The 26,944-nt window shown below is 36.4% G+C and overlaps 1 protein-coding gene across 19 annotated transcripts in view; it reads left to right on the top strand.

The window, feature by feature from the left end:
• BAZ2B (bromodomain adjacent to zinc finger domain 2B) overlaps positions 1 to 26,944 on the top strand; it is a 372,986-nt gene that overhangs the window by 49,434 nt on the left and 296,608 nt on the right. For 17 of the 19 annotated variants that reach the window (XM_053655133.1, XM_053655147.1, XM_053655146.1 and 14 more), the window contains one exon: positions 1,927 to 2,029. The gene's annotated coding sequence lies outside the window, so the exon portion shown is untranslated. The remainder of the gene's footprint in view (positions 1 to 1,926; positions 2,030 to 26,944) is intronic. The other 2 variants (XM_053655131.1, XM_053655132.1) reach the window with 1 other exon arrangement.

Here is a 26,944-nt window from a genome sequence, read left to right as displayed (position 1 = left end):
TGGACTGTGGAGAAATTGATTGGTGATTATGATCCTTAAGCTGTATTTAATGTAAGGACTTCGCAAATACAAATGTGGTTGCAGGTATATTGAGAGAACCTTCAACGAAGTCTGGGGCCTGGGTTTAGACAAAGCTTGGCATTTGACATGCCAACTCACCTGCCTTCCATTAAACTCACAGAAATTTGCTAGGTATGTGTTGTATACTTATATGAGGTCAAAATCTCCCCAGAATCTTAAGCAATGGGAGGCATCAGAAAGCTATAACACTTCCCTTCCTCCACAAGAATAGAGTAGGTACTGCTTATCCATGCATAACCTTTACTCTGTTTGGATAATCTCACTGGCAAATGTGTATTTCCACGAGAATTCTAGGAATCCAGGATGCTGTACAGGATGCAGTGTTATCAAGTTTCTATCTTTTATATTTTAATGAAAGCATACAATTCTATTTTTATGTGTTTATGTTTCTCAATTGAGAGAATTATAGGAAATGAAAAGTAGATACTATTGACAGTTGTTGAATATTGTTTATGTAGAATGTGATCCCTTGGAACTAGTGTTTAGGTTACAGTGTGTGTATTTAACTAGCAGGATAGTTAATTATCTCAATTATAATCTTTAAGTATATTCACAGTTGCTATACCAGTTCATCTTTATTTTTGGAAATGTGTACCATAAATCCTGATTTTTGAATTAATTATGAGCAGTCTTATATTTTTAAGCAAAATTACTACTTTCTTGCCACTGGAGAACTATTTTTATATCATCCAAAAATATAAAATGTTTATATGGAAAATGAAATAGTAATGGTGACTATACTATGAAAACAATAATTTTAATAAAACTTGAAAAGCATTTCTGGGATGAACATGAGTTGAAGAATTTTCAGTTCACTTTGGATTCTGATAGCATGGCTGTATCATTGGGCAGCTACCAAGAGAACCATTGTAAGAGTAGTTTAACAATATTATGTAAATTACCATTAATTGTTCTATAAAAGAATTTGCTCTTATGATTACAAATCACATATCCATGAGATGTGGCCATTAGCAGGGAAAATACATGCTGGAAGGTAATTAGCATAAGCACTTCTGGCCTTTGATCTCAAAGACATAAATCAGATTATTTATTAAGACTAAGTGAACACTGTGTTTCTACTAGTTTAGCCAATATCTTAAGTATCCTTGAGGAATAGAGTTCATGTTCACTGATTCATGATAACTCATGAATCTGATAAGGCTCTCATAACTTCAGAAAGACTGCACAGTTGTCTTCTATCTAATTGGTGAAATTACCCCTGAAATTATAACTATCTAATTTGATCTGTTCTCTACTTTTAAAAATTGAAACTTTTACCTTTGAACTTATTTAAAAGGTAAATACTATGTACTTTAAAAGAATCTGACATAGTGCTTTGTAGAAGGAGGCTAGTTTTTGATATCTTGTATAGTTGCTTTTTTTCTGCCTTAATGTATATCTCTCCTTCATGCATATTTTTACTTGGAATGGTCCTCTGGGAGAATTAAAGTATTGCCAAGGAGCTCTGATCTCTTGGTTGAATTATAAAACATCAACTTGTAAGTCAGTAGTTCTAACCATTCCAACACTGATAGCTTATGAATGAAGAAAGTAGATAGTAAGGGAGAGCCAGAATTAGAAGACTGATAGATTGGATTTAACAGAAAATCAAGGGATGAGGCATCTTAAAGTACAGTTTAGAACCCTGAGGGCTATTTGAGGAAAACTATGCCTTATCACTTTATAATATGAAACCCTAAGATAATGAGAAAATCATGAAGGCAGATAGGACAAAACAATGATTCAAATGCCAAAATGCTGTGCCCAGTGAAAATATTCTTCAGAAATGATGGCAAAATCAAGACAATTTTATAAATGTTATTACTAAGAGAAATTTGTCTCCAGCAGACCTGCCCCACAAGATACAGTGATGGAAGTTCTTCAAAGGGGAAAAGAATATTAACAGAAAACTTGGATCTTCGGGAGCAACTGAAGAGCATCAGAAATGGTAAGTATCTGGATAAAAAATTTAAAAACGTTTTTTATCCTCTCAAGTATTTTACAAGGACATATGGATGTTTCAAGTAAAATTATAACATTGTCCTTTGGAATTTTCAGTGTATGCAGATGTAATAAATATGTGGGTGATAAAATAAATATATAAAACTGCTAGGATACATGATTAATGGAACATATGTGCTTGAGAGGTGTCTATATTTTACATGAAAAATGTAAATGTATTATGTATTCAAATGTATTATGGTTGAATTCAAAATGTATTATGGTTGAATTCTAAAAGATTGGAGATGTATATTATGTTCCTTACAGAAACTACTGAAAAAATATGAAGAGATATAACTCAAAAGCCAATAGAAGCATTAAACTAAAAATTATTTAAATTATATTTTTAATGGTATGAAGGAAAGAGTAATAGCAATACAACAGTAGAGTGAACAAAAAGAAAATAAGTGATTGAATGAAATCTAGTGATAATAATTATATTAAATGTTAAAGGTCTAAACATTGCAATTAAAAGTCAGAGATTATCCAAGTAGATAAAAAAGGAAGACCAAACTATGAACTGCTTACAAGAGATACCCTTTAGATATCAAGACACACATATATGTTGAAAGTAAATGAATGGACAAAACTATACCAGACAATTAATTAGTAAGTATGAAAACCAATAAATAACTATATTAATCTCAGGGAAAAAACTTTCAAGATAGAGATTATTAGCAGAGATAAAAAAAGAATATGTTATAATGATAAAAGGACATTTTAGGGCAAACAAGGACATTTTAGGAAAACAAAATTAGAAATATCTGAGTATTTAACAGAAATTTAATATACAGGAAGCAGAAATCAAGAAAATTCAAGTGAGAAATTTATGCTTCCACAATAACAGGAGATTTAAAAAACTTCTCAGTAACTAATAGAACACCTAGAAAAAAATCAGTAAAGATATAGATTTGAACAATGCTACTATGAGTGGCCTTGATGTAACAAATATTGTAGACCCCCAAACTGCCAAACACATATTTTGTATGTATATGGTATGGTACCAAATATAGGTCATATGATGGAATATAAAACAAATCCACAAATTCAAAAGGAGTGAAATTATTTAGAATATGTTTTCTTAGCCCCCGGAATTAAAACAAAACTAGTAACAATAAGATAGGAAAATATCAAATATTTTGAAATTTAACAACATACTCCCAAAAAATCATAGGGTAAAAAAGAAATCACTAGGGAAATTAGAAAATACTTCAAAGTGAATAATGGCAAAAATACAATATATCAAAATTTGGGGCAAGCAGATGAATCAGTGCTTACGGAGGCAACACAGATTTAATCCCTTAAATTAGAAAATAAGAAAGTTCTAGAGTCAGTCATTTGAATTCCACACTGAGAAGGTAGAAAAAGAAAAGTAAATCTAAAGTAAGTAGAGCTAGGAAAGAATAAGATTACAGAAGTTAACCACAGAAACCTAGACCAAAAAAGAAAAAAATAAAACAAAACCAAAAGCTAATTTTTAAAAAACAAACAACCCTGGCTGGTGTAGCTCAGTGGATTGAGCATGGGTCTGTAAACCAAAGGGTTGTGGTTCAATTCCCAGTCAGCGCACATGCATGGGTTTCGGTCCGGATCCCCAGTAGGGGGCATGAGAGGCAACCCTACATAGATGTTTGTCTCCTTCTCTTTCTCTCCTTCCCTTCCCGTTTCTCTAGAAATAAATAAATAAAATCTTAAAAAGAAAAAAAATATATATATATAAAAATAAATAAAAAAGAAACAAAATTGATATGCACTTACCTAGATGATCAGAGAAAAAGAATTAAAAACCACCAACGTAAAGAATAAAAAGGGTTTTTCACTAAAATGGACATAAAAAGGTAGTAAAAGAATATTTTTCAACTTAGTGTATCAAATTCAGTAACATGTAAGATGGATGAATTTTAAGAAAGTAGCTTGCCGAACTTCATACAAGAAAAAAAAATCTTGGAAATCCTAATGCTAAATGTTCATAATCTTTTCAGGACACAGAGAACACTGCCCAATATAATTAGGTAAGCATAGCCCTAATACCAGATGTTACAGAGACATTACAGAAAAGACATTTACGTACCAGTATCCCTCATAAATTTAAATACAAAAATATTTCATGAAGTAAGAGCATTTTAAATTAAACTATGTATATAAAGGGTAATATATCATGAACAAAGAAGATTTAGTCCAGGGATTCAAGGCTAGATTAATACCTTCTCATTTAATACCTTATCAATGCCGATTTACTGTGTTAATAAAATAAAACAGAAAAAAAATCATTTTCAATGTGAGAAAAAACAATTGATGAAATTCAGTACATGTTTATGATCAAACTCAGCAAACTATGAACAACAGAGAACTTCTTGAGCTGATAAGATATTTCTACTGAAAACTCTAAATTAGCATTATATTTAGTGGTGAAAGTATGAATATTTTGCCCCACAATTCTGAAAACTTGGAAAAAATGACCACTTTAACTCCTTGCATTCTATATTGTACCAATGTACTAGGCATTGCATTAAGTTATGAAATAATAGTAATAATAATGCAATAATGTGCATAAATTTCATAGAGGAACAAATGAAGATGTCCATGCTCTTGGGTTGTAAGATTCTTTACTAGAAAAATCTAAGAAGTCTGCAAAACAACCAGAACAAAGGAAAAGATTTTAACAATATTATAGAATACAGAGTTAAGATACAAAAGTCAGTTCTATTTTAGGAGCAAACAATTGGAAGATTTTTAAAAAATTTCATTTATAATTGAGCCAAAAAAGACAATACTTAAGAGTAAGTAAAACAGAAAATATCTACAACATCTAGCCTTAAAACTACAAAACATGGCCTTCGCTGGTGGGGCTCAGTAGATAGAGTGCTGGCCTGTGAACCAAAAGTTCACCAATTCAGTTCCCTCTCAGAGCAGATACCTCGGTTGCTGGCCAAGCCCCCAGTTGGGAGTGTGTGAGAGGCAACCGATTGATGTATCTTTCACACATCAGTGTTTTTCTGCCTCTCTTTCTTCCTCCCATACTCCGTCTATAAATAAATAAATAAATAAATAAATAAATAAATAAATAAATAAATAAATTCTTTTAAAAAATGTACAAAATATGGATGAGAGAATTTAAAGATCAACTGAATCAATAGGGAGTTATATCATGTTCTTGGATTGGATCATTCAAGATTATTCAGGTGTCACTTATAACCAAATTGATTAATATATGCAACACAATCTTAACCAAAACTTTACTGTTTTGGTAGAACATGGCAAGGTAAGTCTAAAATTTATATGGAAATGCAGAAAAAAGCAAGAGTAGGCAAAAAAATTTTTTAAGTGATAAACAGAGTAGGAAGACTTATTCATAGTGATTTCAAGACTTTGGAAATAGTCACTACAATCAAGATAACTTGTTACTTGTGAAATAATAAGCCTACGGATAAAAGGAACTGAATTCAGCCTTAAATGAACCTAAATATACATAACTGGCTAATTTTCAGTGAAGGAATGGAGAATTTTTTCAATAAATGATGTGGACACAACTGGCTATTTATATGGGAGAAAATTATTAGATCATACTTTACATCATAAGGAAAAATTAACTCAAAATGAATCATAGACTTAAATGTAAACCTAAATATAAATTTAGGGGAAAAATATAAGAGAAAAGTGTTAATTTGAAAAGGGAAAATGATTCTTAAGTTTGTAATACTCAAAAAGCATGAACCATAAGAGAAAATATAAATTGGTTTTTGGAAATCAAAATGTAAAAATTTTGTTCTTTGAACACACCATTAAAAAATGAAAAGGCAATCCAGGATATAAAAAGTACTTTTATAACTCATTAATGAGAAGACAAATGATCTGTTTTTGCATAGGCATATCACAAAAAAAGGTGTATGACTGGGTAAATAAGCACATGATAATATACTCAACATCACTGGACAACAGGAAAATGCAAATGAATCGAAATGAGACCCTTTCACACTCAATAATCTTGTTAAGGTTAAAAAATGTAAATTCTAAATGTTGCTTAGGATTTGCAAAAGTAAAACTCTCAAATACTGCTGGTGGACATGTAAAATGGAACAGTTACTTTTGGAAATGGTTTTATACTTTTCTTAGACATTAGCAATTAAAAAAAAAGTAGGTGAATTGGATTTCATCAACATTAAAAATTTCTGTACTTCCAAAGACGTTATCAAGAAGGTGAAAAGATGGCCTACTAAATGGGAGAAAATACTTTATTTTTTCAGTATATATTATTAATTATGCTATTATAGTTGTTCCATTTTTTCTCCCCTTTAGTCCCCTCTGCCTCATACCCCTTCCCTGACCTGCATTCCCCCACCATAGTTCATGTCCATGGGTTATACACATAAGTTCTTTGGCTTCTCCATTTCCCATACCATTCTTAACCATGCCCTGTCTATTTTGTACTTAGCATTTATGCTTCTTTTTTTTAAAATATTTTATTTATTTATCTTTAGAGGGGAAAGGAAGTAGAGAAGGAGGGAAATATCAATGTATGGTTGCCTCTTATGTGTCCCCTGCTGGGAACTGGCCTGCAACCCAGGCATGTGCCCTGACCGGGAATTGAACCGCGATCTTTTGGTGTGCAGGCTCATTCCACTGAGCTACACCAGCCAGGGCCCCCTTTACATTTTCTTTTATTTCATTTTTCATAGCCTTCACTTTTTCCTCTATTTTTTAATCATACTCAACCATTTTTGTGAGCATCCAGATTACCACTGTTTTGAACTCTGCATCTGATAGGTTGGCTGTCTCTTCGTCACTTTGTTGTATATTTTCTGGAGCTTTGATTCGTTCTTTCATTTGGGCTGTATTTTTTTGTTTCGGCTCACTCATTACATAGTAAGGGTCAGAGCCTTAGGTATATGCCAGGGTGGGGCAACCCACATTGCTGTGTTGTGGGGCTATATGTGGGGAAGGGGTCCAAGAGGGAACAATGCCACTTGCTCAGCTCTTTGTGGGGTTTCAGTCACTTGCTCCACTACCCACAAGCAAACTGGGCCCTTCTTATGCTGATTCCCAGGAGGGTGTTTTTATGTTTGTTCTAGGACCCTGTGGGTCTCTCCAATAAACTCTCCTATGAGACTGGGAGTTTCCCCTGCCGCCTCAACCCTCACAGATATTTTCAATCAGAGGTTTTTAGGCTTGATTTCCCTGCACTGGAGCCCTGGGTTTCTCCATCTGTCTTGCTTCCCAGTTGTTCTTTCCAGTTTATCCACATGCAAATGTGGGACTGCCTGGTCCTCACTACCTTGCTGAGAGTCCTTTCCACCCTGGCTGCCTGTCTCCACCTCTCCTGCCAGTCGGATGAACGTCTCTTGTTTAACTCCTTGGTTGTTGGACTTCCATACAGCTCGGTTTTCTGGCAGTTCTGCTAATTTTTTTGTTTTTAAATTTGTTGTCATTCTTTTGGTTGTGTGAGGAGGCAAAGTGTATCCAAGTATGCCTCCATTTTGGCTAAAAGTTGGGAGAAAATATTTTCAAATTAAATACATGATAAGGAACTTGTCTCGAATAAAGACCTGTTACAACTCAGTGTAAAACAAAAAAAGCCAATTGAAAAATGGACAAAGGATCTGGATAGACATACGTCTAAAGATATATCAATAGCTAATAAGCATGCAAAAATGCTCAATATCATTTAGTTTTCAAGGCAATGCAAATCAAAACCACAGCAAGATACCACTGCATACCCACTCGGATGACCATAAAAAAATGTAAGAAGTGATCATTGCTGAGTATGTGAAGAAATAGGAACCTCCCATATGTACAGTATTTTTTGAACCATAAGACACACCTAGGTTGTAGAGGAGGAAATTAGGGAAAAATTTTTTGAAGTAAAAAATGTGCTAAAATATTTAATAACATAAATAACATAATATTTCACCAATGTAATGTAAATGTAAACAGAACTCAACAGCAGCATTAACAACCATTATCCTTCACAAATTTGGGGGGTGGGAGGAGTGCGTCTCATAATCCAAGAAATACAGTAAGTTTCTGTTGACATTAGAAAATGTTCCAGCAGCTGAGGAAACATTTTGGCAGTTCCTGAAAAAGTGAAACAGAATTATCATATAACTCAGCACTTCCACTTTTCAGATATATTCTAAAGTAGTGAAAACAGTACTCAAACAAATACTTTTTTACGTGACTGTTTATGGCAGCACTATTCATAGTAGCCACAATGTGGGAAAAAACAGTCCATTAATAGGTGAATGGATAAACAAAAACAGAACTATTCATAATAGTCAAAATATGGAACAACCAAAATGTTCATCAACAGAGAAATGGATTTAAAATATCCACACTATGGGACATTCAGCCATTAAAGAGGAATGAAGTAGTGAATCATGCTGTAGTACAGATTAGCCTCAATAAAATTGCATTAAGTGAAAGAATCGAAACACAGGAAAATTATATGAGGTCTGTCCAGAAGGTGTCCGGCCATGTACTATGAAAAATAGAGCCATTACTGAAGAAGATAACAAGAAACGTTGTACATAGGACAATGACACCTCAGTCCCCTTTAAAGTAATACCTTGGGACCTCATACAGTTCTCCCAAATTCCATTAGCTGCCCAATTGTATTTTCCTGAATCTGATCAGTGGTCTGAAATGTCTTCCTTTTCAAAGATGATTTTAGTTTTGGGAAAGCTGGAAGTTGCAGGGCACCAAATCTGGGATTTAGGGGGCTGAGTCACCTCGGTGATTTGATGTTTTGTCAGAAAATTTTGCATAAGACGTGATGCATAAGTGGGCACATTGTCATGATGAAGCTGCCAATCACCAGTTGCCCATAGCTGCAGCTTTCTGAATTATCTGAATAGTTGCCATAGAGAAATATTCAAGTTTAATGCAAAATCTGATGCAGATCCATTGCTCTACTTGCTTGATCATTTTGAATGCAATTGAAAATGACATACCTTTTTCTGGTATGTCCAGAAAAAGTCCAGCCATTGTTAATATGAGATCTTTCCAGAAGGTATCCAGCCATGTAATATGTAATGTAAAAAATAGAGACATTTATTGAAGAAGATACAAGAAACTTTGTACATAGACAAATGATGCCTCAGTCCCTTTCAAGGTAGGCATATTGAGTCCTCACACAGTTCTTCCAGTTGCCATCAGCTGCCCCATTGCATACTCAACATTGATGTAACCTGGCAGCCAAGGAAAGTGGACTGGAATGTGCATGTGTGAAGAATGCCAACTTCACTGTACTAGTCAGTGGGTGCAGGAGATGCTGTTGCGTGAGCATGTGTATTGTGTGGCTGTCACATTCAAAATGGCTGAGCAAGTAGAGCAAAGAACCTGCATCAGATTTTGCATTAAACTTGAATATTCATTCATGGCAACTATTCAGATAATTCAGAAGGCTGCAGCTATGGGCAACTGGTGGTTGGCAGCTTCATCACAATAATGGGCCTGCTCATGTATCATGTCTTGTGCAGAGTTTTTTTGTAAAATATGAAATCACCCAGGTGACTCAGCTCCCCTATAGCCCAGATTTGGTGCTCTGTGACTTCTGGCTTTTTCTAAACGTAATATCACCTTTGAAACAGAAGAAATTTCAGATGGTTGATGAGATTCAGGAAAATATGATGGGGAAGCTGATAAAGATTTCAACAAAGGATTTTAGAGTGTTTTCAACAGTGGAAGAGATGCTGGGAGAACTGTGTCATATTACATATTACATGGCTGGGTACCTTCTGGACAGACCTCATCATATGTTTAAGATCTACATGAGGAAAAGTATAAAACACTAAATTGAAAATGATCTAAGTAATTTGAGACATACATGTACATGGATATTAAGACTTAATATTTTCAATATATCAGTGCTTCTTAACTTTCTTTATATACACACTTCCAATCACAATGTTACCCAGTTATTTCATGCATCTTGATGAACTGATTTTAAAGTTCGTATGGTAAGGCAAAAGATTCATAATAGCCAACACACTGTTGTAGGAGAAGAGAAAGTCAGAGAATTGACATTCCTCAGTGTCAGGATTTACTCTAAAGCAACAATAAGCAAGACCGTGTGTTATTGATGAAAGAATATACAAATTGATAAATGGAACAGAACAGAGGACTCAGAAGGAGTCCCACACATGTGTAGTTAACTGATCTTGGAATAAGGAGCAAAAGCAAGTCAGCGGAGATACGACAGTCTTTTCAAGAAATGGTGCTGGAACAACTGTATATCTACAGGCACAAAACTGAATGTAGCACACACCTTACAATATTCACAAAAATTACCTAAAAATCGATCATAACCTAATGTTGAATTTGAAACTAAGATTCCAATGAGATAATATGAGAAAATGTACATGACCTTGCGTTTGGAGTGAATTTTTAGATATAATGTGAAAAATAGATATGTTAGACATCATTAAAATTAAAATCTGCTCTGAAAAAGAAAGTTTTGTTGATTTTTTTTTAAAAATATGCCATTAAAAGATGAAAAGACAAAGCACAGATTGGGAGAAGGTATTTATAAAACACATCTGATAAACTAATGCTATTCAAACTATAAAAAGAACTCTTTAAAACTCAACTATAAGCCCTGGCTTGTGTGGCTTAATGGACTGAGCACCTGCCTGTGAACTGAAAGGTCATCGGTTTGATTCCTCATCAGGGTCCATGTCTGGGTTGCAGGCCAGGTCCCCAAGAGGCAACCAATTGATGTATCTCTCAACATTGATGTTTCTCTTCCTCCCTATTTCTCTAAATAAATAAATAAATAAATAAAAATCATTAAAAAACCCCTTAACAATAAGAAAATAAACAACCCAATTTAAAAATGGGCTAAACATGTGAAAAGATACCTCATCAAAGAAGCTATATAAATGGCAAATCAACATGTGAAAAGATGGTCAACATCATTTGCCACTAGGGAATTGAAAGTTAAGACAGTTAGATACCACTTACTACATACCTATTAGAATGGTCAAAACCCAAAACACTGACAATACCAAATGTTGACGTGTGTGTAGAGCAAGTGGAACTCTTATTTATTGCTATTGGGAATGCAAAATGGTATGGCCACTTTGAAAGACAATTCGGCAGTTTATTACAAAACTAAACATACCCTTATCATATGATTCAGCAGTTATACTCCATAATATTTACCCAAATTACTTAAAAACTTGTCCACACAAAAAACCTGCACTCAAATATTTATAGTAGCTTTATTTATAATTACAAAAACATGGAAGCAAGTTATATATATCCATACAATGAAACTGAATGAAGCATCGATACGTGGAGACTATGAACCTCATAGTTCATTAGTGAAAGAAGCCAGTTGCAATATGCCATGTGCTATGTGAAAGAAGCTAGTTGCAATATACCATGTAATATATGGTTCCATTTAAATATAATGTCCAGGATAAGCAAACCTATAGAGAAAACGTTGATTTATGGTTTCTAGGAACTGGGGCAAGTGTGACTGCTAAAGGGTATCATTTTAATGTGACGAAAATTTGCAATTAGACAGTAGTGATGATTGCACAAATATGGGAATCTACTAAAAATCACTAAATTGCACACTATCAAGGGTGAATTTTATGGCAAGGGAATTATAGTACAATTAAAAACATCTAAAAATGACATGTTTCTAACAACCCTGTTGTAGCTGATCCTACAAGTGTAATTGTGAAACAGCAGTACATGAAAACCTACACTAGTGCCATAAGTTAACATTGCCAGTAGAGTGATTACAACACTGTAGAATGTGTATTCACTAACTCTAAAGAGGGAGTTGGAATGAGAAAACAACTCACATATGCCCCCCTCCATAAATTAAAAACAGTTCTAGCCCTGGGTGGGTGGCCAGTTGGTTGGAGCATCATCCAGTACACCAAAGGGTTGTGGGTTTAGTTCCTGATCCAGGCGCAAGCCAGAGGCAGCTGATTGATGTTTATCACATTGATGTTTCTCTCTCCCTTTCTCTCTCTCTAAAATCAATAAACATATCCTTGGGTGATGATCTAAAAAAGAACAGTTCTAGTCATTGGAAGAAATGTAGAAATGATTGAAATGAGGTTTGTTTGATTAATCAGAAGGCTGTACAACCATTCCATTACTGTTTTTTGAGATGGCCATATATGACACCAGCCTTTTTCCATTTTTTTCTATATTCACAATGTAGGTAACTGGCAGAATAAGGGCATTGCATTCTTAGATACATGTTTCTTCACAGACATGAGGAAAGGAAGTACCTTGATAGCATTAGGTAGTCAGGATTATACCTGCTGAGATTTTTTTCTTTTTAAAAAAATTTATTTATTTTAATTCTTGTTCAAGTACAGTTTTCTGTCTTTTACTCCTATCCCTGCTCACCCCCTCAGTGCTCCACACCTCCCTCCCATTTCCACCCCCCTTAGTTTTTGTCCATGTGTCCTTTATACTTGTTCCCGTAAAGCCTTCTTCTCCTTTTCCCCTGCCTGCTGTGATTTTTAACAGAAATGTTTTAAAAATGTTTTGTTTCTGAAGAAGATGGAGTAACTCTACAAGATTTACTCTCCTATTTGAAAATGGAAAAAAAGAATATACAAAACAAATGTTTTTCAAGACACTGGACATTACTTAACAAAGGACATTGTTTCCTGAAAAGACAAGAATCAAACAAGATGAGCTCTTCTCTTGCCTCATCTTGTTTCACTGAGACTTTCAAGGCATTTTCATAGGACAGGACAATGGATATAGAGCTTAGAGTCTCCTTGAGTTGAGAAAACATTTACCAGAGTCTGTGATGATAAAGGTGACCAGAATTCACAGGGTGAATTACTGAAGTGGAGAGAGTGACTACAGGAGATCTGCAGAGGATCCCCTTAAAGTTTTCAGCACAGTATTGATCAGTATATTCATATGAAGAAACTTCATGAGGCTGGGGAAAGAACTATCAAAAAGAGTTAGAAGAAGAGTATATAGAGTCCTCACAGGGATATGAATAGTGCCTGTTCCCACCTGGCAGTGAAAAGAAAGGAAAGGGGAGGGGAGAGGAGGAGGAGCAGAAGGCAGGGGAGGGGAGCCCTCACAATTCATAGATCATTAGGCACAATACTTAATCATGTCTTAGTACTGTGGAATACTAGCCTTAAACTTAAATGCTGATGTGTTCCTGCCTGACAAATCTTGAAAGCAAGACCTGAAAGGATCAGACCGTTTCCAAGTAACTTAATTGCATTCAATTGGGGGGGGGCTCCCTCGAGAATATATATGAGAATATAAAAATGTCCATCACCTAACAAAGTAAAATTTACAATTTATGATACACAGTAGAAAATTACTAGGCGTGCAACAAAACAAGAGTGTAATGAAGAAATAAATCAGTTAATTACAACTGATTGATGATAGTAGATAGTAGAAGTAGATAAGAATATAAAAAGTTATTATATGTATATCCCACATATAAAACAAAGCTAGAGGAATGATTGAACATGAAAATGATCTTTCTTAGAAAAATGGAATTATAGAAAATACCCAAAATGAACTTCTAGTGCTGGTAATTGTATTATCTCATAGGAAAAACACACTAGATGGGATTAACAGTAGATTTTATGCTGCAGAAGAAGATCCGTGTACATGAGGAAACATTTAGAAAGTTGCAAATGAATCACAAGGAGGAAAATGAATTTAAAAAATTGAATAACATTGAGCTGTGGGACAACTTCAGGGAGGTAGACTAATATATTTGTAGTTGGATTTTCTAAACAAAGAAATGGCAGGAAAAACATTTGAAGATACATGGGCTAAAATTTTCCTGAATTTGATGGAAGTTATAAACCCCAAAATTCGAGAAGCTCAATGAAACCCAAAACCATGTGACATGAAAAAACCTACATCAAGATAGGTCATCATGAAATTATCCAAAACCAATTGATAAAGAGGAAAAGAGATACATGACCTACAGAGCAAAAAAATATAAGAATTTCAGCAGATTTATCATAAGAAACAATGTAAGCAAGAATATAGATCAACATCTTTAAAATCTTTAGAAGAAAAAACTGTTAACCTAGAATTCTGTACCCAGCAAAAATTTTTAAAATATTAAACTGAAGTCATTTGTAGTTTTATAAAAGCCAAAAAAATGTTGTTGCTTTATTTTAAGAATAAAGGTACAAAGTTAATTTAGTGGAAAAAGGATAGTCTTTTCAATAGAGCTGGAAAAATAAAAAATCCACATGCTGGAATGATTTTTAATCCACACTTAGCATTATATGTAAAAACTAATTCAAAATATAGACCTAATGTAAAACCTGGACTATAAAATTTATAGATGAAAACAAGAAAAGTAGAAAATTTTCATGATTTTCCACAAAGATTTCCAAAAGATGGATCTATAAAACTAAAAATTGACAAATCAGTTTTCATCAATATGAGAAATGAAGTCTGCTCTTTAAAATACACTCTTAAGCCCTGACTGGTATGGTTCAGTGAATTAAGTATCGACCTGAAACCAAATAGTTCCTGGTTTGATTACCAGTCTGGGCACCTCCCTGGGTTGCAGGCTGGGTCCCCAGTAGGGATGTGCTAGGGGCAACCACACATTGATGTTTCTCTCCCTCTCTTTCTTCCTTTCTTCCTTCCCTCTCTCTAAAAATAAATAAATAAAATAAAATCTTAAAAAATTTTTAAATAAGAAAATATAATAAAATAAAATATACTCTTGAGGCAAGGAAAAGACCATCCACAGTCTTCGATAAATTATTTGCAAGTCATATCTGATAAATAGATTTGTTTCCAGCACATGTAAAGAACTCAAAACTTAGTAATAAGAAGACTTACAACCCAATAAAAATGGGCATTTTAAATAAATACTTCACCAAAGAATATATACAGACAGTAAATAGCATATGAAAATATACTCAATTAAAAAATTTTAAGCCCTGGTTGGTGTAGCTCAGTAGATTGAGTGCCAGCCTGTGAACCAAAGGGTCTCTTGTTTCATTCACAGTCAGGGCACATGCTTAGCTTTTGGGCCAGGTCTCCAGTAGGGGATGTGCAAAAGGCAACTACACATTGATGTTTCTCTCCCTCTCTTTCTCCTTCCCTTCCCCTCTCTCTAAAAATAAATAAATAAAATCTTTTTAAAAATTAAAAAAACATCATTAGTCATAGGGAAACATCAATTCAGGAACGCCACTATATACCTTTTAAAATGACTAATATTGAAAAGACAGGCACCAAGTTATGGCTAAATCATAGAATATCTAGACCACTCATTCACTGCTGGTGGGAATATCAAGTGCTATAGTCACTTTGGAAAACAGTGTAGCATTTTCTTTAAAAATTAAATATATTCCTTCTGTGTTTTCTAGCCATTTCCTTCCTTATTATATACTCAAAAGAAGTTAACAAAGTTGTAACATACCTCCACATAAAATTTTGTACATGACCACTTTATAAAATTATTATTTTATTAAATATACTTTATTGGTTTTGCTATTACAATTGTCCCATTGCCCCCCCTTTCTTCCCCTCCATCCTGCACACCCCCTTTCACAGCATTCCCCCCCTTTATTTCATGTCCTTGGGACATACATTTAAGTTCTTTGGCTTCTACATTTTTTATACTATTCTTATCACCCCCTCCCCATCTATTTTCTACCTACCATTTATGCTACTTATTCTCTGTACCTTTTTTCCCCTCTCTCCCCACCCACTTCCTTGCTGATAACCCTCCATGTGATCTCCATTTCTGTGATTCTGTTCTGGTTCTAGTTGTTTGCTTAGTTTGTCTTTGTTTTTGTTTTAGGTTCAGTTGTTAATAACTGTGAGTTTCTTGTCATTTTTGTTACATTCCACTCTCACATGCAAGAAGGGTCGGAGACGGTCGGGCAGTCAAAGATGTTTTATTGGCCAAAGTTTCAAAGTTTTACCTGCGCAGGGGCGAACTCTCGGGGTGTCCGGAGACATGGTGCCAAAATGGCTGCAAATGAGAGTCGCGCCTAACGCTTACAGGCTAGGGTTCTTATAGAAGCGGGCAAGCAAGCAGGTTTCCAGAAGCAAAGGTGGCAGTTAGCGATAGGCTAAACGAGCTCAGGTGTGAAGCACTTAACAACAACTTCTGACACATGGAAGCCCTCTATACGTTTTGACCAATTCCTAACTCTCTGGAACACCTGCCTGGGGGTGGGTGCGGTTTCTACTCAGGCTTGAGTGAGCAAACAGCTTAGCACAAACAACTTATTTCCTCCTCGACTCTAACAATTTTAATGTTCATATTTTTTATCTTTTTTCTTAGATAAATCCCTTTAACATTTCATATAATAAGGGCTGGTAGGTCCTTGCCTTTCATGACTTCGAATATTTCTTTCCAGCCCCATTCTTACCTGCAAGACTTCTTTTGAGAATTTGGCTAACAGTCTTATGGGCACTCCTTTGTAGGTAACTCTCTTCTTTTTTTCTTGCTGCTTTTAAGATTCTCTCCTACCTTTAATCTTGGCTAATGTAATTATGATGTGCCTTTGTGTGTTCCTCCTTGGGTCTAACTTCTTTGGGACTCTCTGAGCTTCCTGGACTTCCTGGAAGTCTATTTCCTCCAGATATGGGAGGTTCTCCTTCATTATTTGTTCAAAAAAGTTTTCAATTTCTAGCTCTTGCTGTTCTCCTTCTGGCACCCCTGTGATTCAGATATTGGAATGTTTAAAGAAGTCCTGGAGGTTCCTAAGCCTCTCCTTATTTCTTTGAATTCTTGTTTCTTCATTTGTTCTGGTCGAAAGTTTATTTCTTCCTTCTGCTCCACACCCTTGATATGAATCCAGCTTTCCTTCCTGTCACTGTCAGTTCCCTGTACATTTTTCTTTACTTCACTTAGCATAGCCTTCATTTTTCTCTAATATGCAACCATATTCAACCAATTCTGTGAGCATCCTGATTACCAATGTTTTGAACTGTGTGTCTGATAGGTTGGCTATCTCTTAATCACTTAGTTGTATTTTTCCTTGAGCTTCAACCTTTTCTTTCATTTGGGCCATTTTTTTTGTCTCGTTGCTCCTGTTATGTAGTGAGGGGCTGAGCCTTAGGTGTTCACCAGGGTGGGGCAACCCATGTCCCTTTGTTGTGGGGGAGGGGTCCAAGAGGGAACAGTGTTGCTTGCTCTGCTCTCTGCCAGTTTTCAGTCACTTACCCCCATTACCCACAATCCAATCGGGCTCTTCTGGTGCCGATTTCCCGTGTGGCTGGCCTTGTGTACATTCAAGGACCCTGTGGGTCTCTCCAAGGAATTATCCATGAGGCCAGGAGTTTCTCTTGCTGCTGCCTCAACCCCCGCAGGTGTTTTCAGTCAGAGGCTATGAGGCTTTATTTCCCTGCGCTGGAACCCTGGGTTGCAAGGTCTGTCTCCCTCCCCAGTTGTTCCTCCTGATTTATCTGCACGTGAATGTGGGTCTGCCCAGTTCATCAGCCGCCTCCTCACCAGGTCCACCAGCCGCTGCCTTGCCTGCCCAGTCTTCTTGTTGCCACCTTACCATTAGTCCTCTCAACCTGGCTGCCTATCTCCGCCCCTCCTTCTGGTCTGTGTGAATGTTTCTTCTTCAACTCCTTGGTTGTCAGACTTCCATACAGTTTGATTTTCTATCAGTTCTGGTTGTTTTTTGTTTTGTTTTTAAATTTGTTGTTGTTCCTCTTTTTATTGTGAAAGGAGGCATAGTGTGTCTACCTATGTTTGCATCTTGCCCGGAAGTTAAAAAGCATTATTTTTAATAGACAAAAAATGGCTATTACAATCCAAATATCAATCAACTGATAAATAGATAAAATCTGGCATAGGTACAACAGAATACAACTATAAAAGGGAATGAACAATTGATATCTATAACAAAGTTGATGAATAATTACACCAAATGGAAGAAGTCAGATTAAAAAAATACATTCTGCACAATTCCATTGCCAGTGGAAGTGGGGCTCTTTCACGGATCTACACACCAGAGACTGTGGTGTTGCCAGATTTATTTGTATAGAAGATTGCCCTTGTGCCCATCTCTGTCCCACCATGGAAGAGTCTAGCCTAGTCTTCATGAAGGCTAAAACAAAGACCAATGTCACAGTTTCTGTACCATATTAAAGCTTAGTCCAGTCCAGGCTACTCTTTCTCACCATCTGGGTAGCTTAGCCTGTGTTCCCAGCCACAATCCATTCCTGTGGTGTGGTATCTAAGCTCCCATCTGAACCCTGTGTTTGGAGTCTGTGCAGCAGTTAGCCATGTGGCTGCTAGGGTCACATGGTTATGGAGAGAGAATGTGCGCAAGTGCTTGATGGAGCACCTGGTCACTGAGAGAGAGCTTTTCTTTGTTCCCTGGTATTTTATTATTTTTGGCTTGAGATGGACCAAGACCTTTTTCAAAATAAATAATTAACTTCCCAGGCTTTTTAGGTTTCTGATAAGTCCATCCCCTAGCCAACTGATCCCTTTCTCAGGTTAGACTGATAGGCTTGTATGGTCAAGCACCTCCCCCAGCACCATTTTTACTTTTATTGCCTACATCCTTATCTGCTGAAGCTCCCAACCCAACAACCCTATACCATAGTGGGAGAGGGGGTGTTAATCCCCTTGGAGGGACAATGCTGTGATACCCTGTTGTGTGTGAAGCTGTAGCTTCCTGGTGAAGGAAACAGGCTCATGCTCCCTAGCCCATTAGGCTAAACAATATCCAATTCCCTTTGCTTTCTTCCTTTTTTTTCATCATTGTTCAAGTACAGTTTTCTCCATTTTCCCTCCTCTTCTTTTCCCTGCCCCACCCACCCCCACCTCCCACCCTCAATCCTACTCCACCTTTGGCTTGGTCCTTGGGTACTTTATACGTGTTCCTTGATAACCTTTACCCTTCCCTATTCCCTACCCCTTCTCCTTTGCCCTCCCCCTCACCCCTCCCCTCTCTCCTTTTTCTTCTGGTCACTGTCAGTTTGTTCTTTATTTCAATGTTTCTGGTTATATTTTGCTTGCATGTTTGTTTTGTTGATTAAGTTCCACTTATAGGTGAGATCATATGGTATTTGTCCTTCACAGCCTGGCTTATTTCACTTAGCATTATGCTCTCCAGTTCCATCCATGCCGTGGCAAAGGGTAGGAGCTCCTTCTTTCTTTCTGCTGCATAGAATTCCATTGTGTAAATGTACCATAGTTTTTTGATCCACTCTTTTACTGATGGGTACTTAGGTTGCTTCCAGCACTTGGCTATTGTAAATTCTGCTGCTATGAACATTGGGATGCATAGGTTCTTTGGAATTGTGTTTCAGGATTAGGGTATAATCCCATCAGTGGAATTGTTGGGTCAAAGGCAGTTCCATTTTTAGTTTTCTGAGGAAATTCCATACTGTTTTCCACGGTGGTTGTACCAGTCTGCATTCCCAACAATAGCATACAAGGGTTCCCTTTTCTCTACAACCTGGCCAGCACTTGTTTATTGATTTGTTTCTGATGGCCAGTCTGACTGGTGTAAAGTGGTATCTCATTGTGGTTTTAATTTGCATCTCTCTGATGTCTAGTGATACTGAGCATCCTTTCATATGCTTCCTTCCTTATTAATAATTAAGCTACCTATGTCCCACAACAATTCCATAAAATTCTAGAAAATGCAAACTAATCCACCATGATTGAAAGCAAATCAGTGGTTGCCTGGGGTCACAGATTTGGGTAACAGAAGAGAGGGAAGGAGGAATCTTTTGAGGGTAATACATATGTTTACTACATAGATGCACATTATGTTCGGTACACAGTTATACTACTGTTCTCAAAGTCTGTTGATGATTTTTCACCATGCGTCTGATATTCAGTTCATGTACAGAGAGCAAAACATGTACTTATATCGCCTCTTTGACTCCCACATGACGTTTTACCAAAATGAATCATCAAAAGACAAGGTAATTGGCTGAGTGCTATGGTTAATTTTATGTGTCAACTTGACAGGACCATAATAGCCCAGATATTTGGTGAAATGTTATTCTCAGTATATCTGTAAGGGTGTTTCAGGATGGGATTAACATTTGAATCAGTAGACTAAATAAAGCAGATTGCCTCCCTAATGTGTGTGGCCCTGATCCAAGTGAAGTTCTTAACAGAACAAAAAGACTGACCCTTCCTGCCTGACTGATGAGCTAGGACATGTCTTTTCCTGCCTTCAGCATTTCTGGTGTTTTAATCCAGCAGCTTTTGGACTGAAACTTACACTATGGACTGTCCCGGTTCTTAGGCCTTTGAACTTGGTCTGGAACTACACCATCAGCTCTCTTGGGGCTCCAGCTTGCCAATTGCAGATCATGGGACTTCTTAGCCTCCATAATTGCATGAGTCAATTTCTTATAATAAATCACTTTCTATATATATCATGCTAGTTCTTTTTCTCTGGAGATCTCTGGAGCGGTGGAGTGCCTGCTGTATCAAATACCTACAAATGTGAAAGTGGCTTTAGAACTCAGTAATTTGTAAAGACTAGAGTTTTGAAGTGCATGCTAGAAATACAGACATTAAAGGCCATTCTGGTGAGGCCTCAGAAAGAAAAGAGGAGAGTTGAAGTTAAAGTTTCTATCTTTTTTTTTTAAAATATTATTTTATTTAGTTACTTTTCAAGTACATTTTTTTTTAATCTATTTCTCCCATCCCACCGTACCCCCCCGCCCGGTCTCCCCCCTCCCTCCCATTCCCCCCCCCCCCAGTCCTCATCTCTGTGTCTTTCATACTTGTTCCTCAAAATCCCTCCCCCCTTTTTCCCCTTGAGTTCCCTTTCCTCTCCCCTCTGGTCGCTGCCCACTTGTTCTCTATTTCAGTGTCTTTGTTTTTATTCTGTTTGCTTGTTTGTTTTATTCTTTAGCTTCCTGTCAAAGGTGAGATCATATGGTATTTGTCCTTCAATGCCTGGCCTATTTCACTCAGCATAATGCTTTCCAGTTCCATCCATGTTGTTGCAAAAGGTAGTAGCTCCTTCTTTCTCTCTGCTGCATAGAATTCCATGGTGTATATGTACCACAATTTTTTGATCCATTCATTTACTGATGGGCACCTAGGTTGCTTCTATCTTTTTAAAGAATGCATAAATAATCATGAACGGGATGCTGGTAGAAAAATTGGCAGTAAAGGACATTCTACCGAGCTGTCTGATGGAAATAAGCAACAGGTTTTTGGAAATTGGAGGAAAGGCAATGTTTGTGATACAGTTTCATGAATTTGGTTGAATTGTATTCCTGGTTTTGCAGAAGATAGAAATTGTGAGTGACAAAACTGGTGTATAGCAGAGAAGATTCCTAAACAAATTATTAAAAATGTGACTTGAGTCCTTACTCTTTGTGAAATGTGAAAGGACGATAATTAATTGAAGATAGATTTCTTAACCAAAAAGTAATCAAAATTTGGAGATTTGAATTTTTTTTCAGCCTATCTGTATTGTAAAGCTGAAAACCATGTTGTGAGAGGCAGAACAACCTTTTGATGAAGAGATCATGGGTACAACACGCGGATTTATTCAGTCATTTCAGCAGAAGCCAGGAATTAGGGATGTGAATCTATCAGCAGAAACCCTGTCAGTTTGAATTAAAAGGGACGGAGAAGGCAGGATGGAATGAAGGATGACTGTAGGATTTCTGGGATTCTGCAGATCAGGACCATAGATATGCTTCAAGTATACACTCTTCTTAAAGAAAAGTGAAGAATGACCCTGAAGGAGATTCAGAGATCATCAAGGATGCTACTCTTATTATTGGCCTAGGAAGCAAGTCTGTCTCCTACCCAATTTTATTTTTAATTATTTTAATTTATTATAATTTTTTTATTGTTCAAGTACAGTTGTCTTCATTTCCCTCCCACCTCTCTTCCCCACCCCATCCACCCCCACCCTCAATCCTACCTCACCTTTGACTTTGTCCATGTGTCCTTTATACATGTTCCTTGATGGCCCTTCTCCTTTTTTCCCTGTTATCCCCTCCTCCCTCCCCTCTGGTTACTGTCATTTTATTCTTTATTTCAATATCTCTGGTTATATTTTGCTTGCTTGGTTGTTTTGTTGATTAGGTTCCATTAGTCAATTTTAAATGGAGTTGTAGATGAAATACCTGACCATGGAAATGTTGATTCTGCTGTCGTTCAAAAGACTGTAGGTATTAAGTCAGAGTAATTTAGTGAAGGTGAAGTTATCAATTTAAATGAAGGAAGGTTATAATGAAAGGTTATAATGAAAAGGATTAAGAGCCTTGGCTGGTGTGGCTCAGTGGATTGAGTGCCAGACTGCCAACCGAAGGGTCACTAGTTGATTCTCAGTCTGCGCAACTGACTGGGTTACAGGCTAGGCCCCCAGTTGGGGGCAAGCAAGAAGCAACTAATCTACACACATCAGTTTCTCTCCCACTGTTTCTCCCTTCCTTCTCCATTCTATTAATACATAAATAAAATCTTTCAAAAAGAAAAAAGAAAGAAAAGGATTAAGATATTCCAGAGGAAGTCATCCAGTAAAAACTAAGTAACAAGTTGGAAGATAATCCAGATTTAAAATTATGTAAAATTTGCTGTGGCCCATGTGCTCTGCTGGTTGGAGCATCATTCCATACACCAAAGGGCTGCAGGTTGGATTCCTGGTCAGGGCACGTGCCTAAATTGTGGATTTGACCCCTCTTAGGGTGTGTGCAGGAGGCAACCAATTGATGTTTCTCTCTCTTTCCCCTCCTCTTTTTCTAAAAAGCAATGAGAAAATGTCTTCAGGTGAGGATAAAATAAAAAAAGTGAAATTCATCAAGGTGTAGAAAAGCTACTCATTCCTTACCTTATTTATAGGAGGAGAAGGCAGGTACTTTTTTAATCACTCAATAGTTTTTTTTTTACTTTATTGTTGTTTAGTTACAGTTGTCTGCATTTTCTCCCTACTCGTGCCCCCAACCCCAGCCAAACCCCCTTCCCTCCCTTGCTTCCACCCTCCACCTTGGTTTTGTCTGTGTGTCCTTTATAGTAGTTCCTGAAAGCTGCCCCCCTCCCTGCCTCCCCTTCTCACTCCCCTCTGGCTATTGTTAGGTTGTTCTTAATTTCAATGTCTCTGGTTATATTTTGTTTGGCTTTTTCTTTTGTTGATTATGTTCCAGTTAAAGGTGAGATCATGTGGTATTTGTCCCTCATTGTCTGTATAATGCTCTCCAGATCCATTCAGCATAATGCTCTCCAGATCCATTCATGCTGCTGCAAAGGGTAGGAGCTCCTTCTTTCTCTCTGCTCTGTAGAATTCCATTATGTAAATGTACCATAGTTTTTGTATCCACTCATTTGCTGATGGACACTTAAATTGCTTCCAGCACTTGGCTATTATAAATTGTGCTGCTATGAACATTGGGGTGCATAGATTCTTTTGGAGTAGTGTTTCAGGGCTCTTAGGGTGTGTAATCCTATCAGTGGAATTGCTGGGTCAAAAGGCAGTTCCATTTTTAGTTTTCTGAGCAAATTCCATACTGTTTTCCATAGTGGCTGTACCAGTCTGCATTTCCACCAACAGTGAACTAGGGTTTCCTTTTCTCCAAATCCTCTCCAACACTTGTGTGTTGATTTGCTTATGTTAGCCATTCTGACTGGTGTGAGGTGGTACTCAATAGTTTTTTTTGTTAACAAGGAAGTAAGAAAACTCTTTAATCTAAGTTTCTGATTTTTAAAAATTACTCTGATAAATATTGGTTTTAATATTTTTTATTTTCATATAAATGTATAGTGAACAGTAGGTAAGAATTTTCAATGTTTTGAAAAATATGTTTCGTTCATAGAGTTTATAGAACAATTATACTTTTTCCATTAATTATTAGGAAAGTATTGTATATTTCAAGTTGCATAGTCATTTAAAAAATTTTTTAATTTATTGATTTGAGAGAGAGAGAGAACATCAACTTGTTGTTCCAGCTATACATGCACTCATTGGTTGATTTCTGCATGTGCCCTCACCTAGGATGGAACCCACAATCTTGGTGTATTAGAAAGTTGCTTCAAGCAAGTAGCTACCCAGTGAGGGCCGCACAGTCATTTTTACAATCCCACATTACTGTGCAAAGTGAAATTGCTTCTATATCTCAGTTAAAACTGCTAAAATTGAACTAGTGGTTTAAAATTCTGATTTTGAATTTAATTATATTTAAAGGCAAGAGAAAGAACTTGGAATATTAATTATAAATTACTAAGAAGTTTCATTCAATTAAATTCAAAGCTTTGAAAAAAAATCAGAATTAGACCAATCTCAAATAAAAAATGTTTAAAAAAAATCTTAAAACTTTTCTATATGAAACACTTAGATTTTATTTTCTGAATTTTTATCATATTCTTCCATATGTTAAAGCTTTTGACTATTGCCACTTATTAATAACTTTGATATATTTAGCAAATCAATTATCTAGTAAGTAGAGTATTAACACCTAATAAATGATTTTTGATGAATGCACCTGATAGCTGAAAGATTTCAGTGATTAATGAAGACCTGTTTGATATTGGGAATTGAATAACAAGTACACACACTCACAAACTCATATATAAACATGTAGGTATAATATATTTATCAATCTGTTCTTAAATGATAATCTGGGAAGCTGAAAATCACTTAAGTGTGCACAAAGGAAATTCATACAGTACAGCTCTCACCTCATTAAGGTGAAAAAATATATAAAAGAGTCATTAAGCAATCTGTGGAAAAGATGTTATAGAACAAGAGAAAATGAACATTATTTCCAAAGTTGACAGTGTCCAACACTCAAAATTATCATTGTACTAGATCTCTCAACATTGATCAGTTGCCTCTAGTACATACCTGAACTGGGGACTGAACCCGAAACCTAGGCATGTACTATGATCTAGAATCAAACCCATGACTTTTTGATTTATGGCATAACACTCCAACCAACTGAGCTACTCTGACCAGGGCAGAAGAAACAGAATTTTAAGGAGTAAGGATTGATTTAGGAATTTTGTGCTCAACTGATTTTTTTGTCTTTCATGTATGAAAGGAAGAAAAATATATTCTCATATATTTAAGGCCTCAGAAAATATATATTTCCCAAACCCCTATAGAAAAAAAGCTTTAAGAAGACACATTCATTAACTGATGTGGATCCTGGCTGGAAGGATCTGTGTGTTGTGGGCACAGTGAACTAATTCACATGGATTACAGAAATCCTGTGAAGAAAAAGAGATAGCAGGCCACTCTCTAAGTGAGAGACAGGGGCCCCACCCCCTGCCTGGAGAGGCTTTTATTGCTTTTCTGGGTACATTACATTGAAGATGGGCCTCATTTACTATGCACAGGTTTACTCCAGGTGATTACCTTTTACAGATAACAAAGGAAAGAATGTTGCTAATGACTTCAAAGAGAAGGATGTTACAGATCAAGGGGAATAGTGGTTGAACTGGTTATACTACATACTTGGGAGGTTTAGCTCAGCTTTTAGGTAGTTACAGTAAGCACTTGTTGCCTCAATCCAGGGTGACTGAGTTTTAGCAAAAGCAAGTCTCATAGCAGCCTAGATACAATGCAGACCTAATTTCCCATGGGAGAAGCTATCCGTGGGTGTGGCTCCTGTGTGCTGGTTCCTTGCTCCCCACTGGCCTTTCCTCGTGGGGGCTGGGCTGTATCTCCCACATCAAACAAAATGGTTGCCTATAATTAATTGAGAATGATTTTTTAAAACTCCAACCACATCAATAAACCAGCTATAATGTCTATGTTGCATATCTAGTTGTCAATTTGTAATGTTTAGTTTTTATTATTTTTTAAATATTCTAATGTGCTTTTAATTTTTTATTGTATTTTCTCCCTTTACCATTTAGTCCTCTTTTACCCTTCTCCCCCAGCAATCACCACACTGTTGTCCATGTCCATCAGTCCTTTTTCATTTTTACTCAATCCCTCAACTTCCTAATCTCCTTTCCCACCTAGCTGTCATCTGCTCTCCATCCATAAGTCTGTACCCATTTTTCATGTTAACTCAGTTTGTTCATTAGATTCCACACATGAGTTAAATCATATGGTATTTTTCTTTTCTGACTAGTTTATTTCACTTAAAATAATGTTCTCTAGGCCCATCCATAGTGTCACAAAGGGTAAAATTTTCTTTTTTACAGCCCAGTAGAATTCCATTGTGTAAATGTCCCATGGTTGTTTTATCTACTCATCTACTTATGGATACTTCCTTATCTTGGCAACTGTAAATAATGCTGCAATGAACATAGGGGTGCTTATGTTCTTTTGAATTAGTGTTTTGGGTTCCTTAACATATATTCCCAGAAATGGGATAGCTGGGTTGAAAGACAGATTCAGTATTAATTTTTTGAGGTATCTCCATATGCTTTCCAAAGTGGCTGCACTAATCTGCTTTCCCACCAATAGTCCAAAAGCATTTCCCTTTCTCTACATCCTTGCCAGCATTTTTATATGTTTATTTTTTGATGATAGCCATTATGACAGATGTGAGATGGCATTTCATTGTGGTTTTAATTTGCATTTCTCTGATGATTAGTGATGTTTAGCATCTTTTCACGTATCTATTGCCCATTTGTATGTCTTTTTTGGAGAAGTGTCTATTCAGATCCTTTGCCCATTTCTTTTTGCCTTTGTCTGATTTATTTTATTTTTTTTAAATATATTCTTTTATGTTATTGATTATGCCATTACATTTGTTCTATTCCCCTCTTCATTCCCCTCCACCCTGCACACCTCTCCCACACCATTCCCCCCCTTTAGTTCATGAACACGTGTCTCACGTTCTTTAGATTCTATATTTCCCCTATTATTCTTACCCTCCCCCTGTCTATTTTCTATCTACTGTCTATGCTACTTATTTTCTGTACCTTCTCCCCCCTTCTCTTTCTCCCACTCCCCTGTTGCTA

The sequence above is a fragment of the Artibeus jamaicensis genome, unplaced genomic scaffold (genome assembly GCF_021234435.1).
Source record: "Artibeus jamaicensis isolate MK-2021 breed Jamaican fruit bat unplaced genomic scaffold, CSHL_Jam_final contig_936, whole genome shotgun sequence".
NCBI lineage: Eukaryota > Metazoa > Chordata > Mammalia > Chiroptera > Phyllostomidae > Artibeus > Artibeus jamaicensis.
Note: the sequence above shows the minus strand (reverse complement) of the source record. Positions and strands in the feature narration are given on the sequence as shown.